Source organism: Palaemon carinicauda, chromosome 6 (genome assembly GCF_036898095.1).
Source record: "Palaemon carinicauda isolate YSFRI2023 chromosome 6, ASM3689809v2, whole genome shotgun sequence".
Classification (NCBI taxonomy): domain Eukaryota; kingdom Metazoa; phylum Arthropoda; class Malacostraca; order Decapoda; family Palaemonidae; genus Palaemon; species Palaemon carinicauda.
In genome coordinates this window covers 121,842,750-121,870,160 of record NC_090730.1, presented here as the reverse complement: position 1 = coordinate 121,870,160, position 27,411 = coordinate 121,842,750, and the positions used below count along the sequence as shown (strand labels likewise).

At 45.4% G+C, this 27,411-nt stretch overlaps 1 protein-coding gene across 3 annotated transcripts in view; it reads left to right on the top strand.

Moving 5' to 3' along the window:
- Positions 1-27,411, top strand: part of LOC137642638 (organic cation transporter protein-like) — a 396,509-nt gene that overhangs the window by 162,331 nt on the left and 206,767 nt on the right. The gene's annotated exons all lie outside the window — the stretch shown is intronic.

The following is a 27,411-nucleotide window of genomic DNA, read 5'->3' as shown; positions in this document are numbered from 1 at the left end:
GTACTGCCGCCAGTACGCCTTCAAGTTAAAATCTTCATCCTCGTCATCTTGGGCAGCATCCACACGCAACGAGGTCCGCCAAGGTATTCTTCGTGTAGAGGGCCTTGAACGCCCTGATAACCCCCTGGTCCATCGGTTGAATTAATGACGTGGTGTTGGGTGGCAGGAACTCAACCTGAATGCCCTCATGCAACAGGTCAGTTGCGTGTCCACCAGCGTTATCCATAAGGAGAAGGATCTTGAATGGCAAGCCCTTCTCTAAGAGATATTTGCTGACTTGCGGGATAAAACACTGATGGAACCAGTTGGAGGTCAGCATCTTTGTAATCCATGCTTTTTGATTATGCATCCAGTACACGGGAAGGAGATTCTTATTTTTATTTTTCAAAGCGCGAGGATTTTTCGACTTATAAATAAGCCCCGGCTTTAACAAAAATCCAGCAGCATTGCCACACATCACGAGGGGTAACGCGATCCTTGAATGCTTTAAAGCCAGAGGCTTTGGCTTCCTCTTTGAACAGGAAAGTTCGCGACGGCATTCTCTTCCAAAACAAGCCAGTCTCATCCATATTAAAGACTTGTTCCGGCTTGTATCCACCTTCGGCGATAATATTCTTGAACGTCTGGTTCACGTAAGTTTCAGCAGCGGCAGTGTCAGCGGAAGCAGACTCCCCATGCAGGGAAACGCTTTTCAGGGCGAAGCATTTCTGAAACTTCGCGAACCATCCTTTGCTTGCGGAAAAACGTTTCTGAGGCTGGGAATCAGTGGATGTCCCTGGTTGAGGATCATCTGCATCATCATCATCTTCAGAATGGTTGCCGTCGTCGTCTTTAGGTTCCTTTGCAGCAAAATTCTCATATAAGCTCAAAGCCTTTGTTTGGATGGTGTTCGTATCCAACGCTATGTTCTTCTTCCGGCAGTCGGCAATCCACACAGCTAAAGCACCTTCCATGCGTACGATTGTTTTATTACGCGTTGTAACGACTCACTTCGCTGATCTGCTAAAGGTGATTGCAGCCGTCTTTCTAATGTTCGCCTCGTCCTTCTTGATATAGCGAACAGTAGATTCGTTGATGCCAAAATGGCGGCCGGCGGCCGCGTAACTTCTACCATCTTTTAACATGTCGAGAAGCGTAACCTTCTCAGCTATCGTCATCATCCTTCGGTGGCGTTTAGGCTCACTACCAGCCTTAAGAGAAGCAGAACGCTTGGGAGCCATTACAGTAGGATTTACAGTAACAAAAAGTTCAACTTAAAAAAGTCGCACACAGCACAGATTCACACACTTGAGAACGTCTACTCAGCGATACGCGGTAACAGAGAGTGAACGATCCAGCCCCGCGAGAACTTTGATGCTGCGGGTAGGAGATGCGGGCAAAACACCAATCACAGGCTAGATAACAAAACTTGAGTTCTGATTCGTCATCTATCAGCGCTTGAACCAATCACAACCCGTCTTACAGTACTATGATGCGTGGGTTACCTACTCATAGAAGATGCCCCGCGCATACCGAACGTACGTAGATTAAGTACAATACCGTAATAATAATAAATAATGATAATAATACTGTACAGTAATAATAATAATAATAATGATAATAATAATAACAATAATAATTTTATTAACAACAACAACAATAATAATAATAATAACTATAATAATAATACAGCTTTACGTACGCTATTTTACGCCTCTCTCTCTCTCTCTCTCTCTCTCTCTCTCTCCTCTCTCTCTCTCTCTCTCTCTCTCTCTCTCTCTCTCTCGTACGCTTATTCGAAATGTGATTTTTGCAACAAAGAATATTATTGGATGCAGTACTGTACTACGTACGTATACATACAAAAGATTCATGGAAAAGAAGTACATCCATTACAGTACACACCATTCTAATATGGTATGACTGCATCTGATTTGCGTTTCATGTTCGATTTAATTTTACTACGTACTGTATACAGTACTGAATTATCGTATGATCACATTCTCTTTTCGTGTTTTATTTCTTTCTGTGCTGAATTATATATCATATGTAATGCAATGAACAATCAGTAAGAACAGATATTACTAATTACAGTATTAATGGAATTACAGGTAACAAAGTATCGTATTTGGTTGTCTTCAGATTTCGCGGTATTTTCGAATTTTCCGGAAAATCCGCGATATGTATATATATATGGGTTATGGGAAAACCCCGCGAAGTGGTGAATCCGCGATTGTCGAACCGCGAAGTAGCGAGGGTTCACTGTATATACTTTTACGATTGTGGTATCATTCTAGGTTAGACATCTGCTTTATTGCATGCTTGTCTTACCTATTCTATGGCCTAGGCTAACTATTTACCCCTAGGCTTTGGCCTAGGCTAACTATTTACCCCTAGTCTTTGGCCTAGGTTAACTATTTACCCCTAGTCTTTGGCCTAGGCTAGCTAATTATTCTATTCTCACTTTCCCCATCTTGCTATGTAACTACAGTATATGGTTCTCGTGAAGTCTGACACACCTCTCTGCCTATTGATACGTCATAGCGGGGAACTACCGCCTTGAAGGAATTCCCTGGGAGTTGTAGATGAGTGGACACAGATGACCTAGGTTTAAAGGCTGCTCATGAATGGCAGAGGCAAGGGACAGTAGCATTGCCCTATGAAGCAGGATAATGCCCCAAAGACTGATCATATTATACATATGATCAGCGCCAAAGCCCCCTCTCCACCCAAGCTAGGACCAAGGAGGGATAGGCAATGGCTCCTGATGACTCAGCAGATAGACCTATAGGCTCCCCCAAAGCCCCCATCCGTAGTTCACAAGGATGGTGAGGCTGCAGCGACCAAAGAAACTAACAAGTTTGAGCAGGACTCGAACCCCAATCTGGCGTTCACCAGTCAGGGACATTACCACATCGTCCACCACAACCCTATTCAATTCTAATCTACTTAGCCTTAGTTTTTGGGCAGGCGGCACTGGTTGAGGGAACTTGCTCCCTTTGTCCACACTCTGTCGATCCCTTAGAACGAAACTAATTCTGCTTTAATATTTATAGGTAGGAATTCCCCGGGAGTTGTAGATGGGTGGACACAGATCTGTCTCTCCAATCTCACTTGTACATCAGAAAGACAAAAAATGTGTAATAAAAAAACTTACAACCCTCAGTGTTACACCCAGAGGGGACCGCTCAATAGCCTATCAAATACAGTATAGTAACTTCCTAAAGCCTTCCTACAAACATCTACATATTATACAGTAGTGAATTAATGAACACCACTGTGTGTACGTTGCTGTTGCCTGGGTGGTCCAACTGTCTCACCAAGCTGCACTACCATTACAGTAAACATCCAGACACAAAATGTTTTCAGCAGCCAACTCTGGCAGCTACAATCATTGTCAAAGTTCCCAGTTGGGGCACAAGAAATCATCAAGCTTAATGGAGAACCCCACATTACACTTCTGGATCCACACAGTGAGTAAACAGTCTTGTCAAAATTCTCTGAATATATATTCAATCGTTGAGTTTTCTTTCACTAAAGTATCCACTGCACTAATATCCTAAGAATTCCCCACGTTAAAAAACTAGAAAATATCTAATCACCAGGTTGAGTCTATATCACTTTCAAAAGCAGAGGGGAGTCCAAATCACTCTTGCCGCCTATCTTTAACAGATTTTCCATAGTCCATCAAGTCAGATAATTTACCCAGGTAAACCTGCTTTTGAGTCTTCACCAGGCTGACCAGCGATGTAAACAGGTGCAGAATTATGAAATGTTACTCCTATTGCAGTACCTCTACTGGGCTCCCTACTGGGGGTAGGTATTGCTGTCATTACATGTTAAAGAAACAATAACAGATTTGGTAAATTTTTTTGGGGGGTGCCACCTGTGGGTTAACAAAAATACTGAAAAACAAATAAAATTGACAATTTGAAAGCATTAGTTATTTTTCCTAACATGAAAATAATGATTTTTTCACATAAACCATAATTCATTGTAACATTACCTGCTACGACTACCACAGTTGCCACTATTTCTCGAACAGGATACACTGTTCCCCAGCAGTACATGACACAGTCCCCAGCATTCAGCCCCGTTTATGAATGGGCCACAATTACATTTCACCCTGTTGGAGTTCAAGGGCAAAATGTAGGTGGAAAGGGAAACTCTGAAAGAGGTGGCCAATCTAGGGGCCAAGGAAATAGAGGCAGGTCATATAAAGGACCAGGTCCTTCAAAACAACAATGATGAGCTTCTGGTAGGGGGAAGACTATATCACTTCAAGGATCAATGAAAATTTGATCCTTGGGCACACAGCATAGTCTCTAATGAACTAGGCTGGAAATGGAAACAAGCCACCACAGTTCAAGAGGTTCTTCCAACCCACAACCCCATTCTTGGAAGAATATGAGCAGGATCTCCTCCAGAAGGGAGTTATCCATTGCACAAAGTCCATGAACTTTCTAGGACGTCCATTCTGCGTGCCATAGAAAGATTCGAACACTTTGAAATATTCTGGACTTGTCCCCTCTAAACAAGTTCATTCAAAACGACAAGTTCCAGATACGAACTATCTTGCAAATACGGACCCTGCTACCCCAGTGGGCCTACACCATCTCCATAGATCTTGCCGACGCTTATTGGCATCTTCCGATAGGTCAGCACTTCTCCCCCTACCTCAGTTTCAGACTGGCAAGAATGGCCTACGTATTCAAAGCTATGCCCTTCGGGCTCAGCATATCTCCAAGGATTTCACAAAACTAATCGAGACCATTGTTCAACAACTCAGGAACAAAGGTCTTCAAGTGATGATATACCTTGACGACTGGTTAGTTTGGGCTGCGAGGAAGTCAGAATGCCTTCTAGCAGCTCTGGAAGTTATGAAATTTCTTCAATCCCTAAGGCTTCCAAATCAACCTTGAGAAGTCCAGGTTAACTTCAGCTCAAGAATTTCAGTGGCTAGATCTGTACTGGGATTTGAAGTCACATCCTTTCTCTGCCTCAGGCCAAGAGGAAGGAAACAACAAGTTCGGTCAGGTGTCTGCTTCAGTCAAAGACAATCACCAAATGTCATCAGGAAAGTCTTGGGCTTTTTACTATTTACAGCAGTTACGAACCCCATCCTAAAAGAAAGTCTCAAGGATACCAGAGAAGAAAGGCATCAGATGCTCGAAGAGATCGTCACCAGAAAACCTCGGTTCTACCCTTTTGTTCTGGAACTCATACCTCACCAGATTCCTCTACCGGCACCAATGCTGTCCCTGGATGTTCAAGAGGAGACTATCTTCGCTTCCTCTTGGATAACGCACAACCTTCGGCTCATGATTTTCTAGTCCTAGCAGCAAAAAGAAAATATAGAGTTTTGAAGGAAAGGATTGATTTTATAGAAGAATGCAAGTTCTCTACTATAAAATGACAATACAGGTACTTGTCCTCTTGGAAGAAGTTGGTGAAGTTTGTTAAGAAACATGAACCAACTTTGATTACATTGGACTTCTGTTTATCATTCTTTATTACACTACATGAACAGGATCTGGCCTCTACAGCTATTTCCTCATGTAAATTGGCCTGAACCTATTGCTCATGCTTTCAATATAGAACTCAACAGCAAACTGTTTAATAAGATATCAAAGGCTTGTGCTAAACTGAAACCAAATGCTCCCCCAAAAACCATCTCACGGTCTTTGGACAAAGTCTTGCACTTAGCTTCCTCTGTAGATAACTAGTCTGCTTCTTTGAGGTCTCTTACTCAAATTTGATCTTCTTACTAGCTATGGCTTATGGTGCTAGAGCCAGCGAGATTGTGGCACTATTAAGGGATGATGGCCACATCGAATTCTTGGAGTCGGGAGAAGTTGATTTATATCCAGATCCTGTATTCCTGGCTAAAAATGAACTCCCCACAAAACATTGGGGGCCTTGGAAGATCCTCCCTCTAAAGGAAGATCCTTCTCTGTACCCTGTGGAATGCCTTAAAACTTACTGTCAAAGAGTGAGGCTTTTAAAGGCTGACAACTTTTTAAAGGGGGGAACAACAGGATCTGATCTCTCTTTGAAACAGCTGAGGTTCACACTCACCTATTTTATCAAAAGGGCTGACATGGATAGTATGCCATTGGGTCATGATCCTAGAAAAATTGCCTCTTCCTTAAACTTCTTCCAGTATATGTACTTTGAAGGCTTACAAGCCTACACTGGATGGAAATCTTCAAGAGTGTTTTTCAATCATTACTAGTGACAATCGAAAGAAATTAAACACTTCATTGTGACAGCTTGTAGTGTGATTAAACCAGCTTCCTAGTGTTGTGCATGGACTCTCATGGACTGTATTATATGGGACCATTACAGTGTACATAGTGTGGGTTGAATGTTCAATTTGTATTGTGCTATAAACTATGTTTATATTGAAGATTCAAAAGGTGATCTTATTTTTATCATATGGAATGATGTTGCCATTCTATTCTATACAGTGTTACAGGGATAAACATATCTTGTTTTAAGAACCAAAAATATAAATATTGTTGCACTAATTTTGTTACATTTATATGCTTTTGGAAATAATAAAAGATTTTACATCTTTTTGCATTTCCTTTATATGGACCTAATGTAGTGTACCTCTACTTTTCAAGTCTCCTTTATACAGACTATTGCTTGGTCGATATGTGTTCTTACAAAGGTACTTTCATCACAGTGAGTGGGGCTGTGATGATAACTGTTTGATTTCATTACATCTTACAAAAACTTGCATAGCCCACTCATAGAGTTTGACTGTTGCGCCAAAGACCTATATTTAGATGTGTAAAACAAACCATTATGAGCTATAATAATCGTAGAAAGGTAATTAGTGAGGTTGACGCTAAAGAGCACATATGTAGTTGAAACTTTAATTTGCCACAACTGAGCATTTTCAATTGTCTGGTACACTTCCATCAGGTCGACATGGCTTGAGGCCAAAAAAGGGATTTTGACATAGGAAAAATATATTTTTGGGTGAAATAGCCATATCGTCCTGATGGACCCGCCCGTTTTTTTTCATCTCCTCCCAATTCTAAGTATGAGGCCAAGTTTCATACAATGGCTTCTGTTGGAATGGCAAACCAGCGAACATGTTTACAGGAACACACTGGGATCTGAGTTGTAATTGCTCTCCCATGTATCCAATTCTATTCCATATCCTTTGAAACAAGGTTAACTCTATTTGGTGAATGATAACCGTTGTTGTTGTAAACGCATCACTTTTACATACACGATATCATTTTGGATATTTGCTCCAGGGGTAGTAACCATGTGATACCTCTACAGGTAAAATTCTCTGGTATATCACTAGCATGAAATATCCTAAGTAGAAAGCTGTTTAAAGGGAATTCCATCAGGATGACATGGCTATCTCACCCAAAAATAGATTTATCTTATGTCAAAATCCCTAATATATATATATATATATATATATATATATATATATATATATATATATATATATATATATATATATATATATATATATATATATATATATATATATATATACTGTATATATATATATATATATATATATATATATATAAAGTGTATATATATATATATATATATATATATATATATATATATATATATATATATATATATATATATATATATATATATATTTGGGCTCAAGCCATGACGTCCTGATGGAAGGTTCCTTCAGTAGCTTCCTTGGGTATATTTAACTACAGGGATATTACCAGAGAATTAAACTAAAGGTTATCACAGAATTCTAACTTCTGGTGCGAGTACCCTAAAGGTTTCCCTCTAGGATATCGTATATCAACAGGGGACCTATGTATTAACACGCCACATAGCTATCTGCACCCCATATAGAGTTAATACTTCGATATGGAAAGGTGGAGAATAACTGGGGAGCCGTTCCACAGTTACACTCGTCCGTGGCTGCCATTGCTAAATGACGTCACGTCCGTCCTCATCCTTCAGCCTGTAGCCCCTTGCTTTGGTCGGATTTCCCTTTGTGCGATTTTCATCGACTTACATCGCCGTTATGTCGTTACCTTCAGCCTCGCCTTCTTCTGGAAAGTTGAGTACCAGGTCCCAGTATTGTTTAAATAAGCTCTAGCCGTAAAGTAACTTCTACTTTTCATAAAATATTGTGTTTTGTGGCGGAGCTGTGCCGATCCCGGACGCGCCATTTTATGGCGTCGCTGTTCTATTGCATGCCTTATTTAGCTAGCCAGAACAGCCTTATCCGGTCTCTTAACTAATTTATATTATTAGTTATTTAGTCTTCATAGCTAGGAATTACTTATGTCGTGTTTTAGCGCTCATCTACTCGGTCGTCGTTCGACCCCATACTAGATAGCTAGCTTAGCCCCTAGGCTAGATAGCCTAGTGCTTGTGTTCATGCATGATATATACCAGTGATCCTAGGTTAAGTTATGAAGATTGTGGCATTATTAAACATACTGTTAACTGTGATGTAAGTGTTTTCACCTTCGGGGACCATATAGGGGACCGGGTTGATTGCGTATCTTTCCACCCTAACCTAAATGTAGGAACCCCTATATGCTCTCTAATCCCCTGCCTGCGGGCATTCCCTCTGTGTGGCCATGCTTCCCCTTTTATATAGGGGAATCTTGTATACAATCAGAGTATTTATCGCTTCTCTGTCTACCCTAAGGGAATGATCCCCCCTTAGGGTTGTGACCGAGAAATAAGGAACGGCTCTGCCCTTCCTCAGTTGCATCTGGTTGGGTTACTCCTCCCTCCCTGCAACTTGCGATGTGTCTTTCAGCCTACCTAGCCTAGGAGTTAACCCTCCTTCTCTAGGTTAGGCTCTGGGGGCTGATTCTGTACTTTTATAGTTTGAGACGGTACTCCTGTACCAATCTCATTCTGGTTACCTAACCTAGGTTAGGGAGCGTTCTCCCTCTCCTTGGTGGCCGTTCTTGTACAGAGCCTCCCCTATGAAAGACCCCTCTTTTTCTCCCTCCCCACCTATCCCTTTGGTGTAGGCTTGCCTATACACATCTGTCCTTAGTCCTACAACTCCTCCCTTGGGTGGAGTGGTAGGGCTAACTTGTTCTCCTGCTGATCTGGCCGCTCTGGTACACATACCCTTCATAGCGTTCTATGGGGGTAGTCGCCGGCAGCGGCCCGGCCGGCGTGGGTTTCCCCCCTCTTGAGTGCCCTCTAACCCTCCCTTGGGTTACCCTAGGCACCTGGCCGACTGCCGGCCCCCTGCCGCCGGATGCTATGAGTAACTACTCCTATCATGAGTGCACTCTCTCCGGAGGGATGCCGGAGGGGTATGTGGTCTTACCCCTCCCATCCCTCCTTACCTTTCTCTCCATCTATCCTGGTGCCGGTCCCTTGCCGCCTCCACTGCCGGCGATACCGCCTTACCTCTGGTGACATTCTTTCATAAGATCCCCTCCCTCCTCTAAGACGTCAGCCTTCCGTGTGCCGGAGGCTGCCGCCTTCCGTAGGCATACAGCCGTCGCCTCACCCCTCTTTTACCTAGTAACAGCTGGCTGACCCCCCGCGCCGGCCACCTGGGTACCGGCATTGATTGCCGGCGGTCTAGGTATACAACCATATGCTTACAGTATCTGTCTTATGAACTGATCCAAGCTCACCAGGCCGTCAGCCGTCGGCTGCCGGTGCCTCCGCCTCCTGCCGGCGACCTGCCGCTGTGCCGCGGTCGCCAAGATGGTATTACATTTTAGATACTCAATGTGTCTGTCTTGAAGCCTTCCACCCTGCAGGATCGGCCTCCGGCGTCCCGTCGGTCTGCCGGCACCCCCTGGAGACGTTAAGGGACATGCACCCCTTCTCATACCTGCCGACAATATGCCGACAGCCAACATACTGCAGCCAGATGGCTTAGCCACTTACACATATAGGTATTGTCTTACCTTTGAAATTGTGGCTGTGCTGTCTGATTGCACATTACAATATTCCAGCATACTCTGTGTGTCTTCGCGCTGCCGATTGCCGGGACCTATATCTAATAAGGGGTGTTCCCTACTCCCCTTCTAACCAGGGATCTGAGTGGTCTCAGTCCCTGCTACACCTCGCAGGCAATTTCTGCTAGAGGCCTAGCTTCTACCCCCCACGGCTTATCCATATGGATATCCGTTTTATGAATCGTTTTAATGCTTAAAAACTTAGATTAAGTTATCTTAATTTTAGAGTAATGTAAGTCATTCTTATGCCTTCCATGTACTCATGATCTCTTTCTTTTACAGGAGGAGTATATGAAGTGCGAAAGCAACTTTTGTGGAGTGAAGCGCCCGGACTTCTACGGGCACAAGGCGTGCCGGACCCACGCCCCCTGCGCCGCCAAGAGAGGCGACCTGAAATACTGGGACCCGCAGCACTGTACAGTCTGCAAGAGTCGTCTGGTCGAAGCGTTCGACGATCCTCCTTCAGCGGAGGCAAGGGACGACGCTCAAGAGAAGCTACGCAAGTGGGTGCGTGGCTTCCAGAAAAACGCCACCGGACCGTATCTCGCCAGCGAAGATTTGAGGGCGTTGCTGTTTCCAAAGGCATCTAAAGACTCCGTGGTCCCCAGTGATCAGATCCCCACCGTCCAGCTCGTGGTGGAACCTGATATCGTCATGGCCCAGTCCATGCATGAGTGCCACTTAGATTCCGATAACGTGGAACGTATGTCGGAAGTGTCGGAAGAGACGGAGAAGAACCTCATGGGAAAGGAGCTCGACTATGAGGAAGATTAGGTGGAATACCCTGATTCGGAGCCTGAGGTCGCTCCCACTCCTACTCCCGCATCGACTCCTGCACCGTCCGAGGAACCTGTTCCTTCGACTTCCGCCACCACGGACCCTCTCTTCCATCAGGCACTCAGGAGGTCTTCAAGATGCTTGAAGCCCTCATGGAAAGAAAACTCCATGAGACCCAGGAGCAATTCCGGTCTACCCTAGTGAGTTTTAAACAACCGAAACGGATTTCGGTTAAGGACCTCCCCTCTTGCTCGGATACTAACCCATGGAGGTATGCCGAGCATATGCCGATCACAACTGGTAAGATCTTCATCAGTGAGAAGGTCGGCTCGATCTTGTTGGAAGAAGTGGAATTCTTCCCGAATTTCGAGGCTTATCCGAACTGTTACGTCCGGCTCAGGTCCAAACCAGCCTCAAAGGAAGAGACCGAACCGAAGGAAGTAATCGTGTTCGATCTCGCGAAGGCCCAGGCTATGCTACCCAGTGCGGTGAAGAGTAGGGGTTTCACCAACTCCAAGATGCCGGCGCTCAGCAAGAAGCACCCAACCTTCGTTGCGCCGAATGATACGACCTTCCCCTTTATAGAAAAGGCCTTCACTGCGGTCCTGAAAGCAGTGGAAGAAGGGAAACCTTGCCCTGTACTGGAGGAGTGCAGACCCTTCTCCCTTACCGTCCCTCCCGATGATAGACACTGGAAAGACGTCCAGTCAACCTTCACGGTGGGGAAGTTAGAGCCTGACGTAGCCGGTCGTCAGTTCAATGAGGACCTCCCAAGGCTAAATGATCACCTCCTTCGTAGGGAACAGGATACGAAGGAGAGGCTTGCCGCATCGCTGTCCCTCCAGGTACAGCTCGAACTCATGGCTGGGGACACTAGAGTCCCGGACTTCTACATGGTCCTAGCCAAAACACATATGGCAACGGTGTCTAAGGACCTGTACAGCTTCACCAAGGCTCGCAGAGCCTGTCGTGAATTCGTGTTTGCCAGCGCGACGGTAAAACACGAACCCCGGAGGCTGATTTCCTCCAATATCTGGGGTAAATATCTCTTTACCTCCTCCCTGGTGAAAGAGATTGCTGACAAGGCCGCCACGGAGAACAGGAACCTTCTCCACAAGTGGGGCATGTCAAGGAAAAGGAATTCCTCTCAGGATGATGGCCCTCAACCTAAGAGGAAGTCCCAGAAACCGAAACCCCAGCAACGTCAACAGAGACGGCAGTTTCCGGGTTCCGCTACTCCCCAAGTGGCAGCACAGCCACAGCAGACCTTTCAGTTGGTCACCCAGCCGGTGGTGTCACAGTCACCGGTCTTTACCCCTGCATTCGAGCAACATGCTACTACCTTTCGTCCAAGAGGTAGGGGCTCAAGCAGAGATTCGTCTCGCCGCCCCTCCAGAGGCAGAGGAGGAAGGGGAGCTAGCGGCCGAGGTGGCAAACCCTCGGGACACCAGAAGCAATGAAGTGCTTCCGGTGGGAGGAAGACTCCGCCAATTCCAGGATCGTTGGACCTTCGATCCCTGGGCACACAGCATCGTCAAGAAGGGACTAGGCTGGAGCTGGACGCAACCACCCCCAGCCTTCCAGCAATTCTTCCAACAGTCAACCCCCCTCCTGGAAGAATACGTCCTAGAACTCTTGAACAAGAAGGTGATCAGGAGGGTAAAGTCAACCAGGTTCCAAGGGAGACTATTTTGCGTTCCCAAGAAGGACTCCGACAAACTCAGAGTCATTCTAGACTTATCCCCCCTCAACAAGTTCATTGCAAACAACAAGTTCAAGATGCTAACTCTCCAACAAATAAGGACCCTTCTGCCTCAAGGGGCCTACACGGTCTCCATAGACCTGGCAGATGCCTACTGTCACGTTCCAATGAATCATCACGCTTCCTCCTACCTAGGATTTCGACTCCAAAGGAAAAGTTACGCCTTCAGGGCCATGCCCTTCGGGCTCAACGTGGCTCCACGGATCTTCACCAAGCTGGCAGACGCCATCGTCCAACAGCTCCGCCTTCGCGGCGTCCAAGTGATGGCTTACCTAGACGACTGGCTGGTCTGGGCGACATCGCCCGAAGATTGTGTAAGAGCCTGCAACAAAGTCACCCAGTTCCTAGAACATCTGGGATTCAAGATAAACGTCGAGAAATCTCGCCTCTCTCCAGCTCAGAAGTTCCAATGGTTGGGAATCCATTGGGATCTTCAGTCACACCGCCTTTCCATCCCGCAGAAGAAAAGGAAGGAAATAGCAGGGTCTGTCAGAGGACTGCTGAAATCCAAACGGATCTCAAGACGACAGCAGGAACAAGTTCTAGGCTCTCTACAGTTCGCCTCTGTGACAAACCCAGTGCTTTGCGCACAGCTAAAGGATGCCGCGGGAGTCTGGAGACGTTCCGCATCCATCGCTCGAAGAGACCTCAAGAGACGGCTTCCAAACAGACTTCGCTTACTGTTAAAGCCGTGGTCGGAAGCAAAGGCCCTGAAAAGGTCCATTCCTCTTCAACACCCGCCTCCCATCGATCAACATCCACACGGACGCTTCACTGGAGGGTTGGGGAGGTCACTCCCACCAACGACAGGTTCAGGGAACATGGTCTCCCCTATTCAAGACGTTTCACATCAACATCTTGGAGGCCGTGGCGGTTCTTCTCACCCTGAAGAAACTCTCCCCGCCTCCCTCGATCCACATCCGTCTGACTCTGGACAACTCGGTGGTACAGTAGTCAGATGTCTCAATCATCAGGGCTCGAGATCGCCCCAGATAAATCAGGTACTTCTTCCAATCTTTCGTCTGGCAGAAAAGAAGAAATGGTACCTGTCTGCAGTTCACCTACAAGGATTCCGCAATGTGACGGCGGACGCTCTATCACGGACAAGCCCAATAGAGTCGGAATGGTCTCTAGACGCAAGATCATTCTCCTTCATCTCTCGCCAAGTCCCGGAACTTCAGATCGATCTCTTCGCAACGAGCGACAACAATCAACTTCCTCGATATGTGGCCCCGTACGAGGACCCCAAGGCAGAAGCAGTGGATGCCATGTCACTGGATTGGAACAGATGGTCCAGGATATACCTGTTCCCTCCCCCCAACCTTCTGCTGAAAGTCCTCTCCAAACTGAGAAATAAATTTCTACCTCATACTTGGGATCAAACCCTAGCCCCTTCTAATGAAAGGCCTGGTCGCTTCCAACCCTGCCACCAGAAGCCATAAAAGAAGTCGGAACTTAACTGCTAATCTGCATTTCAGGATTTACCTGGCGATACATCAGTCTCTTACCAGCGAGTTTTCCCCTACTTCCAGGCCCATCAGGTGACACATTTGGTAGTAATTCATCCAAATTACCTCTAATGAGTCAATATAGATTAATATCAACACAATCTTGCTCAAATAGAAATAAATTTCTACCTCATACTTGCGATCGAACCCTAGCCCCCTTCTAATGAAAGGCCAGGTCGTTTCCATCCATGTCACCAGAGGCAATAAAAGAAGTCGGAACCTAACTGATAATCTGCAGTTCAGGATTTACCTGGCGAGACATCAATCTCTTACCAGCTAGTTGCAATCAAACAGTTAGCCTAGTTTTTCCTATACAGTACAGGATCGACCACTAGGACTAATACTCCTGGCCCCCTTTTCCCCTTTTCGTGACATCCATCTACAGCCTGTCATGTTGGGAATGGTGCTTCAGTTTATCTAGGCACTGAAGGTTGTCACAGGCTCCTCTGAGATGTCTCCCTGAGTTTACTACGACCTGAGAATTGGAGTAATCTAAGGAAAGACCCGACTGTCATATCCAATATAAGTTTCCATAGACATGGACAGCCTGCAGAAACTTTTGCAGGTTCGACAAGACTGCAACATTCCCCGTCGAATCCAACATCTTCAGGAACAACCAGATCTCATGTCCTTTGCCACCAGGAATCTTCCTTTCCTCTGGTTCTCTATGAGATCTGAGCAAGAGACTGTCCTGATAAGGAGGTTGCCAGATGAGAATCTCATCCAGGGAGGCACTCTCAGTTTTTCTGAATTTGATATATCCTATGGAAGCATCAAAGAAAAGGGGGGGGAGGCCACATACAGTACCAAACGTCCTCACGACTATGACCAGAGCACGAATGGTACCATCTCTTAATCTCCTGGAAAGGCATCATCTTCCGTCTCTAACATTTTCCCACTGAGATGGCAGTGATTCGTCTATTTTTCCAGTTCACGGGAAACACTTCCTGCACCTACGTGGTCTCCCCTTCGGGGATCCTGTCTATGGGTTTTGGATTTTATCCAATCCACCATTTCTCCGGGAGACTTCCTTCAACAGTCTCTGTTCAAAGGCCCTCCTTGGGGGAAGCAGAGTGGATAACAATGACAGGCATTGATCTTCTTCCTTGGGGAGAAAGACTGCTTTCATTTGTTCTCTCCGGTGTTACCCTCGACCAAGAGAGTAGGCGTACCCTATGGGTTGCCCTCAACGTCTCTCACTCACAGCAAGGAACCAAGTAACATCCATCTTTTTTCCGGACAGCTTAAACCTCAGGTTTAAGTCCTTCAGACTGGAAATCCTCCATATCGTGATCAATGGCTATTACACCAATGATTAACTTGAGGCTATACCTTGAGGAAGATACAATAGGTCGACCTAAAAGTTCAGCACTCTTCACCAACCCTAGGAGGGTCAAAGGAGGCTCATCAGGATCTCGATTGTAAGTGGGACCCACTGAGTCATATACCAGTCATAGAATCATTCTCCTTCTCCTCATAGAGGTGATCAAGAGTTCATAACATTTTAGGGCGGAATTTGCCTATAACATTTAACAGTCAGCTACTTTGTGATACAGGCCATGCCAGTAGTAAGATGAAAGTGTTTCTGACCTTCACCTTCCCCTTCCTGCAAGGCATGACTCAAAGGAGCATGCAGACATTCTCCATTACCCCTGTGGAGAATACACAATAAATGGTTTATAACACCTCGAGCTCTTTTATGGACAAGTAGCAGATGGTGAGGGCAGAGTCAACCAAGGATAAGACTGTGATGATTGACAAAGAATGAATGGCCTTTTCTTTCTTTCATCTCCTCCCCCCTCTACGGAGCAACAGCTCCTACGGTAAAGCTGGCCTCTACTGTTTGCAGATATAACCATTTCCCTTGTGTAACCGAGTATAAATCAATATACTTGTCCCGTCCCCATTCCCCCTGGCGAGCTGGGATTGGGTAACGTCTTTGATTACTTCTTAGATTCCTAAGTTTGTGAGAATATGTTCCATAGACTAGTCACACTGCCAGCATCACACATTCACCAGAATTGCTCAGCCTGCTTACCGTGCTTTGCACGCCTAGTTTAGCGATGTGCCAGGGTTTCTCTCTGTAACATGCTGAGCATGTACGGGAAAACCTGGGGCAAAGACCAGCCAGTTGGTCAGGACTTTCACCCTCCTAACTGGCGAGTCATCCCTATAAATAGCATAAGGTTTGTTAGTACAAGAGCAAATGACAAATGTGAGGTAATTTGTATTTTTCTTAATACAGATTGTCCCGCAATCACCTATCCCCCATAAGTCCTCCCTGCAATCAAAAGTGATCAGAATACACAGGTGTGTGTTGGAAAAGGGTGGCCGGGTACCCTGGCTCCCCCTCCTACCCTTTACCGCTAACTAGCGTAGTTTCAGCTTCTCTGAAAGGACAACCCCCTATAAATAGCTACAGGTTTGTATTAGTTAGTAAAAATACAAATTACTTCCAAATTTATCATTTTAGTGAAGATATAACATATGTTCAATATTAGCTCAGTTTATACTATGAATAAAATGAAATGATTAAGGAAAATCACTATTGCACACAAACATTATGATTAGAAATAAGTTATGTTTTTGAAAGGTTTCAAGATGACCGATCTTTTAAGCTCAACTTATTTCCTGTTTCTGTTGAGTTAAGGACGATAATGTTTGGTAACAGATTTTTGCAATTTAACAGTCTCTCTTATTTAAGTGTGCTTGCTGATGTTGAGTACTAAATTTACTAATAGTGTTACTCCAAAATTTACAGACTAATACTATTTCCCTGTTACTTGTAAGTGAAATAGAGAATTCGATCAAAGAAACAGTCATTGAGGTACTGATGTTTAATACTGAGGGACCATTAGCCACTTTCCCTTTCACTAAAGCATACAATTTTAGGTTTGCTACTATTTAAAGATGTCATTGTTTCAAACATTGCTCAAAATACTCATCATCATCTCCTCCTATGCCTATTGACTCAAAGGGCCTCAGTTAGATTTCCCCAGTCGTCTGTATCTTGAGCTTTAAAATCAATACTTCTCCATTCATCCTCTTCTACTTTACGCTTCATAGTCCGCAGCCATGTAGGTCTGGGTCTTCCAACTCTTCTTGTACCTTGTGGAGCCAAGTTGAAAGTTTAGTGAACTAATCTCTCTTGGGGAGTGATAAGAGCATGATCAAACCATCTTCATCTGCCCCTCACCATGATTTCATCCATAAATGGCACTTGAGTAATCTCTTATAGTTTCATTTCTAATCCTGTCCTGCCATTTAACTCCCAATATTCTTCTGAGGGCTTTGATATCAAATCTACAAAATCTGTTGGATATTGTTTCATTGTCATGCCACGACTCATTTCCATACATTAACACCAATCTCACTAAACTGATATATATCCTGATTTTTATGTGTAATTTCAGGCGATTTGATTGCCAAATTTTACTTACCCATGACATTGTCTTGATATGATTTTTACAATCTTTGATTAAACTCCAGTTCTAAAGACCCTGTATTAGAGATCACAGTTCCTAAATATTTAAATGATTCTACATCATTAATCCTTTTTCCTTCCAATGATATTTCATCTTCCATTGCATATTCTGTTCTCATTATCTCTGTCTTTCTTTTATCTATCTTAAACCCAACCTCCTGTGATATTTTATGCATTCTGGTAAGCAAGGATTGCAAATCGTGTGGTGTTTTGCTAATGAGGACAGCGTCATCAGCATACTCTTGGTCAGCTGATTTCTTATTACCAATTCAGGCCAATCCTTCTTCACCATCTCCAACTGTTCTATGCATAATGAAATCCATGAGTAGGATAAATAACATAGGTATCAATACATTCCATTGTTGGAGTACTTTAATGTTCACTGGAAATTCATTTGATAGGACTACACTAACATTAACTTTGCACTTACTATGCTCATGCACAGACTTAATCAAATTTACATTTGTTCCGTAACTGGAATACGAACCACGCTATTTAATAGGGGGTATTACTTTCGGCGTAGCTGAAATGACGAACTATTAAATTTTAATGAGGGTTAACTACCCATACTGCTAGATAGCGGCGGTAGGGGAGGGTAGCTTGCTACCCCCCCCTCCCCTCACACACCTGTGATTGAGCTCACTTTGCTTTCGGCTGGAATGGTGAACGGACGTTGCCGCTCTTCATCCTCGCCGAATATTGGCAGCCATTAATGACTTTTGCTTTTTCTTTTTCTCTTAAGTGTGTGTTTGTGAAGTTGACTTCTGCGACCATGTGCACCTGCCCTGGACTTTCTGACCGCCCATGTGGAACGTTTATGTCGTCGGTGGAGACTGATCCTCGCACCCTTTGTCCTGTATGCAGAGGTCAACGGTGTGATAGTGTAAATAAGTGTAATGACTGTAGGGAGTGGTCTTCCTCCCAGTGGGAGAGGTTTGGGCGACAGCGGAAGATGGAGTCCAAGCGGAATATTTCTCCTTCGAAGATTCCTTCGTAGGGAGGAAAACCCAAGGCCTCTTCTTACGTCTCCCGACCCTCCTCCGAAGCTCCTACTCGTTGGGCCTCTTACGAGAGACCGTCGAGTAGTAGCGTAGACCAAGTTAATGTCGGCCAACCCCGGTTCTCGAGAGATGATGTTGATTCCCCTAGTGAAATGGCCCCACCTCTCCCCCTGGGTGAGGCCTTGTCACTAACCCCTCTTTTGCAGATTTGGTTTTCCTTGGGGCTTACGGGTCCGCCCTCCAAGGGAGCTTTGCTACAGTTCATCCGCCTCTTGCGCTCTCCTGCGCGCCCACGATCTCTTGCGTGTCAACTCTCTCCTGCGCATTCAGCAATCTTCTGCGGACCCTGCGCTTACTCGCCCACGATCTCCTACATGCCAGCGTCCTCCTGCGCACCAACACTCACCTGCGCGCCAGCACTCTCCTGTACGCCAGCACTCTCCTGCATGCCAGCGCTCTCCTGTGTGCCAATTACCTCCGCGCCAATTATCTCCTGCGCACCAGCCTGCGCATCAACTCTCTACTGCGCACCAGCGCGCTTCCACGCGCCAGTACTCACCTGCGTGTCAACAAGTTCCCGCGCGCCATTATTCTCCTGCGCACCAACACTCTGTAGGTGAAACAACAGGTGCAATCCAACGCTCACCTGCGCGCCAGCACTCACCTACACATCCGTGCTCTCCTGCGCGCCAGTTCTTCCGCACGCACGCACAAAGCGCACGTGCGCCAATATTCTCCCGTGCACGCGCGCCAACAGGAACAGGCGCAGGATATACACCCGTCAAGGCTACCATCGCCTCATTCCCCTACCCGCAAACGCATACCAGCGCGACTTGCGGGAGAAAGGAAACAGGCACAAGCAGAGGGGTTCAGGATCCCTAAACTGCCTTCTAAGGCGGACCCACCTATTACGGTAACTCCTCGTAGGGAACCTTCGGTCCCTTTCCCTTCAGGGGATCTGTTTGACAGTGCATCAGTCAGTCAGCAGCCTTGGTTTAGTGCCCTAGTCAGAGCTGTAACAAAGGGAGTCAGGCCTGTCCTGTCCGACCGCTCATCAGAGCAGCCTATAGCTCTGGACTCAAGACAAAGAACCATGGCTTCCTCTACCCCTTTGAAGAGGAAAAGAGGAGTTTCCAAATTGGTCACTTCCCTGAGGGTGAAGCTGACTCCGTGCAGACCATCAAGGTTAGTCGCTCCAGTATCTCCCCAGGGAAACTCTCCCTCCCTGTCTGATGGAGACCATCTTTCACCAAGGGCATTGCGCGAGGAGAGGAACTCCTCCATCCTAGCATTGGAGGAAACCTCCCTTCACGCGGAGAGTTCCCCTCAATCTGAGATCTGGAGGGGCATGACAGTCAAGCCTTCGATGTTGGAGTCTTACCTCCTTCCTTGGAAGGAGTCCAAAGACTCCAAGACTCAGCTTAAGTCATCCACCAGGACTAGAACGGCGACAGACAGCCACTCAAGGAATGTCCGCGACTCAACCCAAGAAGAGCTCTTGTGGACAGAAGGAGACCGCTGCGAGTCCAACATCAGGAGGAGACCAGCAAGAATCAGAACATGCATTCTGGCAGATTCTGACTCTGAGGGTTCTCAATGGGTTTTCCAACCCAGAGATACCCCCTTGAGAGGGCAAAGACATGATCTTAGACCACGTCTTTGGCACTCAGAAACTCTCAAAGACCAGTGCAGCCCTGCCCTGGTCTCAGGGGTTGAAGAGTACCAGGTACAAGATCGCCCAACAGCTCTCCGAGTTTGCCTCCTCCAACCGTGCCGGCTCTACGAACAAGCTCCTCCCACCACATCGCATACAGCAAAGGAGGTGCTTTGAGATCCTGGAGGAGCTTAGTTCAGCTCTTCCACTTCACCACTCTCTGGAAGAGCTAACCTGGGGAGTCCCTCTTGAGAGAGACTCCAGCCAGCAGGTCTCGTTCTCAGCGGCCAAAGTCCTTAACCAGGAAAAGGTCACTAAGTATGCGATGCAAACTACTACGTGACTGGACATCTGGTTAGGGACCTTGGGTATCCTGATACGATCCGAGGATTTTTCCAAGGAGCATACCAGGAAGGCAAAGAAGACCTTTTTACTCTTAGGCACTCGCACGATCGAGTTTCTTGCCCACCAAGTTTCGAACTTGTGGGCAAACACTATCTTGAAACGTCGAGATGCAGTGTCTGAGCGGTTCCACCAACAGATCCCCAGCATCAAAATAAATAGGCTCAGACATTCCTCCCTAGAAGGGGCCCACCTGTTTGAGCCTAAGGATGCGGAACTTGCTTCTGAGAGGTGGAGGAAGTCTCATCGAGACTCCCTCCTCCGTAGGGCTTTGACATCCAACCCCTATAAACCTCCACCACCTCAGCAGTCCTACCAATCAAGACCGTGACGATGAAACCAGCAGCAAAGACAACGGTGTGTAATAAGCCCTTTCCTGTCAAGGACATGAATGGCAAAAAGTCCTCCAGAGGAGGAAAGAATCCAAATGGGAGAAACCGAGGCCGCAAACGCTAGGATAGGCACTCCCCCTACGTTTCCACCAGTGGGGGTGATGCCTACAAAGTTGCTCAGACAGGTGGAAGCAACTCGGGGTCGATTCCTGGACAATCTCCATGATCCGTCTAGGATATTGCGTCCCGTTCATAACATCTCCCCCTCCCTTGACCAGGAATCCAGTGTTAATAGACTCCCTTGCTATGGGATCGGCAAGGGGGCAGGCCCTTCCGGCAGAAGTCCAGACCCTGTTGAAGAAGGGTGCTCTCCAAGAGGTCCTCGACGGGTCCCCAGGCTTCTTCAGTGGACTCTTTCTTGTAAGAAAGGTGTCTGGAGGCTGGAGACCAGTCATCGACCTCTCAGCCGTAAACAAGTTTGTCAAACAAACTCCGTTCAGCATGGAGACGGCAGACACGGTCTGACTAGCAGTAAGACCTCAGGACTTCATGTGTACACTGGACCTAAACGATGGGTACTTCCAGATCCCAGTCCATCCGTCTTCAAGGAAGTACTTAAGATTCAGCCTAGACAACAGAATGTACCAGTTCAAGGTGCTGTGCTTCGGTCTTTCCACAGCACCTCAAGTTTTCACCAGAGTGTTTGCCCTTGTGTCATCTTGGGCACAAAAGATTGGCATCCGTCTCCTCTGTTATCTGGACGACTGGCTAATCCTAGCAGACTCGGTGTCAACCCTTCTTTAACACCGAGACAAACTTCTGAGACTTTGCCAAGATCTGGGGATCATGGTAAATCTCGAGAAGTCTTCTCTGCTTCCTACACAGAGACTGGTATCCCTAGGAATGATTATAGACACAAATATCCACAAAACCTTCCCATCAGACGATAGGATTCAAGGCTGAGAAAGGTCGCAAGACCCTTTCTCAGATGAGAAGAACTTCCAGCCCAAACGTGGTTACGTCTCTTCGGTCACCTTTCATTGCTGGCCTGTCTAGTTCCCAATGGTCACCTCAGGATGAGATCCCTCCAGTGGCAACTCAAGTCCCGGTGGAATCAGACTCGCGATTCCCCGGACATCCAGATCCCCATGGGATCAGCGGAACTGACAGACCTCCAGTGGTGGGTGGCAGACGAAAACCTACGAAAGGAAGTGGATCTTCTCGTCGTCCCCCCGGATTTTATGCTGTTCTCAGACGCTTCAAAAAAGGGTGGGGGCCCCACGTGCTGTACCACACAACCTCAGGCCTCTGGTCAGAGTCAGAAGAGTACCTCCACATAAATCTCCTAGAGATGAAGACCATCTTTCTGGCCCTTCAACAGTTCCAACAGTTCCTGGCAGGCTACTCAGTGGTGGTGATGAGCGACAACACCACAGTAGTGGCCTACATCAACAAGCAATGAGGTACTTTTTTACAGCAGCTATCCCATCTAGCATTAGAGATACTGAGATGGGCCGAAATCCCCTCGATACCACTATCGGCACGCTTCATTCCGGGCAAAAGGAATGTGCTCGCCGACAACCTGAGCAGAGCATCTCAGATAGTGAGTACCGAATGGTCTTTGGATCATCTAGTAGCCAACTAAGTCCTGACTTTGTGGGGTTCTCCGACTGTGGACCTCTTCGCAACCGCCCTGAGCTTCAGGCTCCCGCTGTATTGTTCCCCAGTCCCAGACCCCAAGGCTCTCTGACAAGATGTATTCCAACAACGGTGGAACAACATTGACTTTTACGCCTTTTCCCCGTTCTGTCTGATGAGGAGGGTACTCAACAAGCCCAGAACATCGGTCAATCTTTCAATGACCCTCATAGCTCCGCTATGGCATCACGCAGAATAGTTTCCGGACCTTCTGCAGCTCCTGACGGAGCCTCCAAGAGAACTCCCTCCATGACACAATCTACTCAAACAACCACATGCCAACATATTCCACAAAGCCGTAGCTTCGCTACAACTTCACGCCTGGAGGCTATCCAGCATCTCCTCTCTCAAAGAGGATTTTTGCAACAAGTTGCGACTAGGATGTGTGGATACCTGTGTAAGTCATCAGCAGCAGTCTACTAGGCAAAGTGGAAAGTCTTCTGTGGTTGATGTCGCGGAAGCGGTATTTCTCCTCTTGATGCCACTATTCCAGCAATAGCGGAGTTCCTTGTGTATTTGCGTGAAGAAATCAGCCTGTCAGTCTCGGCAGTAAAAGGTTATCGCTCAACCTTAAGCCTCGCCTTCAGACTGAAAGTAATGGACATTTCTTCATCGCTAGAACTTTCCTTACTCATACGGAGTTATGAACTTACTGCCCCCAGTCAGAAGTGAGACTTCCCCCATGGAACGTAGTTCGAGTTCTCAGGTCTCTTAAGAGACCTCCATATGAACCATTACGCCAGGCAACCGATCGCCTCCTGACTTGGAAGACAGTGTTCCTGCTAGCTTTGGCTTCGGCCAAACGAGTCAGTGAACTTCATGGCCTCTCATACAACATCGCCTATTATTATTATTATTACTTGCTAAGCCACAACCCTAGTTGGAAAAGCAGGATGCTATAAACCAAGGGGCTCCAACAGGGAAAATAGCCCAGTGAGGAAAGGAAACAAGGAAAAATAAAATATTTTAAGAAAAGCAACAATATTAAAATAAATATCACTTTGTAAACTATAAAAACTTTAACAAAACAAGAGGAAGATAAATAAGATATAAGATAAAACAGTGTGCCTGAGTGTACTCTCAAGCAAGAGAACTCTAACTCAAGATGGTGGAAGACCATGGTACAGAGGCTATGGCACTACCCAAGATTAGAGAACAATGGTTTGATTTTGGAGTGTCCTTCTAGAAGAGCTACTTACCATAGCTAAAGAGTCTCTTCTACCCTAGCCTAACAAAGAGGAAAGAGGCCACTGAACAATTACAGTGCAGTAAGAAGAATTTTTTGGTAACCTCAGTGTTGTCAGGTGTATGAGGACAGAGGAGAATATGTAAAGAATAGGCCAGACTATTTGGTGTGTGAGTGTGTAGGCAAAGTTGAAAATGAACCGTAACCAGAGAGAAGAATCTAATGAAGTACTCTCTGGCCAGTCAAAAGACCCTATAACTCTCTAGTGGTAGTGTCTCAACGGGTGGCTGGTGCCCTGGCCTATTTACTACCTATTCAAGGGGATGGGGAGAGGTAACGTTCAGCTTTGTCCCTGAGTTTATTGCAAAGACTCATAACCCAGGAGTAGCGGATCCATGATTCGACTCTTTCCGAATTTCTAGTCTCCTTACTGTAACAGATGACCCAGACCATCTCTTACTATGCCCGGTGAGGAGTTTGAGGCTGTATCTTGAGAGAACAGCCGCAGTCCGTCCCCGTGTGCCTGCACTATTCATCAGCACAGGAAGGACCAAGAGGAGGGTCACCAAGAACACCATCTCAGCATAGATTCGCAAGGTCATAGACCATACTTTGAACCAGACCCTCCTCCTTCACGTCGCCTCAGAGCTCATGATGTCAGGGGCGTAGCTACGTCCCTGGCATTCAAGAGAAACTTCTCAGTGATGCTGGTTCTTCAAGCTGGGGTGTGGAATCATCAGACCACATTCACATCCCACTACCTGCCAGACGTGACCCACAGGAAACTCGATACGTTCTCTGTCGGTCCTGTGGTGGCTGCGCAACAGCTGATTTAACACCTCAAGCTCCTTATTGGATAAGTAGCAGAAGGTTGAGGGCATTGTTTCCCGGTTTTAGTCTGCATGAATGAAAAGGTTTGACTGGCCATTCTCCCCTCTCTTGGGGAAAGCAGCATCCTGGGTTCTCTGCACAGCTGACCTCAAACTACTGCAGGTAAACCATGCTCCCTTGTGTACCTAGTATTAAAACTAATACTGTTGCGTACTCATACCCTGACGAGGTGGTATTGGGAAAGTCCTAGTTACACAGTTTTTCCTTCTAAAGAACTCAAAATGATTTTATCTAGACAGTCACACTTCTATATACCTCAACACACAGCTTGCGTAGGCCGCGGACCTTACGTAGCAAGGTTTTAGCGAGGTGCAGGGACTCCTTATTTTTGAGTACTGACATACTCAGATAAGGAGCCCCTGCGTAAAGACGAAGCCCGATTGGCTGGGACATCCACCCTACCTAATGGGTGAGTTACCCCTATTAAATAGCGTGGTTTGTATTCCAGTTATGGAACAAATGACAAATTCGTAGATAATTTGTATTTTTCCTAACTGTACAAACCTTAGCTATTCAGCAAACTTACCTGCCAGCCCTATCCCCCTTTAAGTCCTACTTCCAAGCAAAGTGAGCTCAGTCACAGGTGTGTGAAGGGGGGCCGGTGATAAGCTACCCTCCCCTACCCCTGCTAACTAGCGGTATGGGTAGTTAACCCTCGTTAAAATTTAATGGCTAGTCATTTCAGCTACCCCAAAAGTAATACCCCTTACTAAATAGCTAAGGTTTTTATAGTTAGGAAAAATGAAAATTATCTACGAATTTTTCATATTTAAGAGGAACTCCATAATAACACAGGACTCTCCACAAAGTTTGTCGGTCCACACTTTCAAGGGCTTTTTCATAGTCCACAAATGCAATCAACAGTGGATTCTTATATTCTACACATTGCTGTACAACATGTCTTAAAATGTAAATTTGGTCAGTACAACTTCTACCTTTTCTAAATCCCGGTTGTTCATCTCTCAGCTTTTCATAAATCTTTCTCTCTAGCCTCTGTAGAATAAGCATACTATTTATTTTCATGACAACTGACTTGAGTGTGATGCCTTTGTAATTATTGCAATCAGTCAGATCTACTTTTTTCACCAACACTCCTAGCTCCCATTCATTAGGTTTTGCCTCTTCATGCCACATTGTACAAAATAATTTTGTAGGTTTTGTGGGAGTCACTTCATTTTTGGCCAATATCACCTCAGCAGTTATCCCATCGTATCCCTGTGCTCTCCATCTCTTTCATTTTCTGAGAATAGCTTCGACTTTAAACACACTGAATTCATTCATGGGCACGCCAAGGTCATCCTCAGCTTCAGGTATTTCAATCAAATTATTCCCTTCATATCTTCTATTCATGACCTCACTAAAGTGTTCCATCCAATGTTGTCTGTGTTTATATTCGGTAGTTATAACAGATCCATCTCTCTTTTTGATGGGGATATGCTTCTTCTTTGCCTCCGTGGAGATTTCATTAATAAATCTATGAGCAATTCTTACACCATATCCTCTCCTTGAATTCATAGCTTTGTCAGCCCCATCTGCTATACTGTCTAAATATTTTCTCAAGTCATTCTTGGCTTTTCTTTTGACTTCACTATCAATACTGAAACACTTAGCATGTTCTACCTTGTAATTTTCATTACTTCCTTGAAAACTTTCAACAATTTCTGTCTTTGTTTCCTTTTTATACTATCCCAAGTAACATTTGATATCCATGGCTTTCTCCTTGTAACTACGTCTCAAAACTTCACTACCAACTGACTGATATATGTTCTTAATATAACACCATTCTTCGCTAATTGTCTGCTCATCTTCTCTTAAAGTCTATAAGGCTGCAATTCGATTCCTACATTCAATTGCAAATGTTTCTCTGTGCTCATCTTCTAGAAGCTTAGTTATATCAAACGTAGGTATTCTATCTACATATCTGTTGGTTGCTTTCAATTTTAATTTCAGTGTGGCAATGAGGAGCTGGTGATTACTAATATCTGCCCCTCTGTGGCTTCTCACATTTTTCAGAGTCGTCCTTCTCACTTTATTAATGGCTATGTGATCTATTTGATTTTTGTAATTCCCACATGGTTGAAGGTCATGTATATTTTTGGATGTCCTTATGCTGGAAAAGAGTACCTCCAATAACAAGATTATTGGGTGAACATAAACTTATAATGGGCTCCCTTTTCATTTACAACTTCGCCAAGTCTCTCAACACCCATCCCATTATCAATGCCTTGATAAATCTTTCCAACTTTAGCATTAAAGTCACTAATCACAATTTTCATGTCTCTCTCAGGATCTCATCTATTACACCCTACAGTTTTTCATAGTATTCATCTTTCATTTCTTCTAGCACACTATAATGCTCATATTGCGCTGCTTTGATTTAAACTTTGCAAGTAACAATCTGCTATTTACAGCTCTCCACTCAGTTAATGCCTTTTCTGCTCTTTGTGTCGTCATCATTCATATCCCTGCTATTCCAACTCCATCAGTTCTTCTTGAATATATATATATATATATATATATATATATATATATATATATATATATATATATATGTATATATATTGCCTAGGTCTAAGATATCCTTACCAATCCCCTTACAATGCATTTCACTTAGGGCCAAGATATCCAAATTATACTTCATAAGTTTATTCTCCACTTGCTGTAACTTCCTAATCTGATTCATGGTTCTAACATTGCAATTACCAATTTTCAAGTTATCTTTGATGTTTATAAACAAAGAGATTCTTAGCACCCCGCTACACCCGTCCCCAGTGGGCC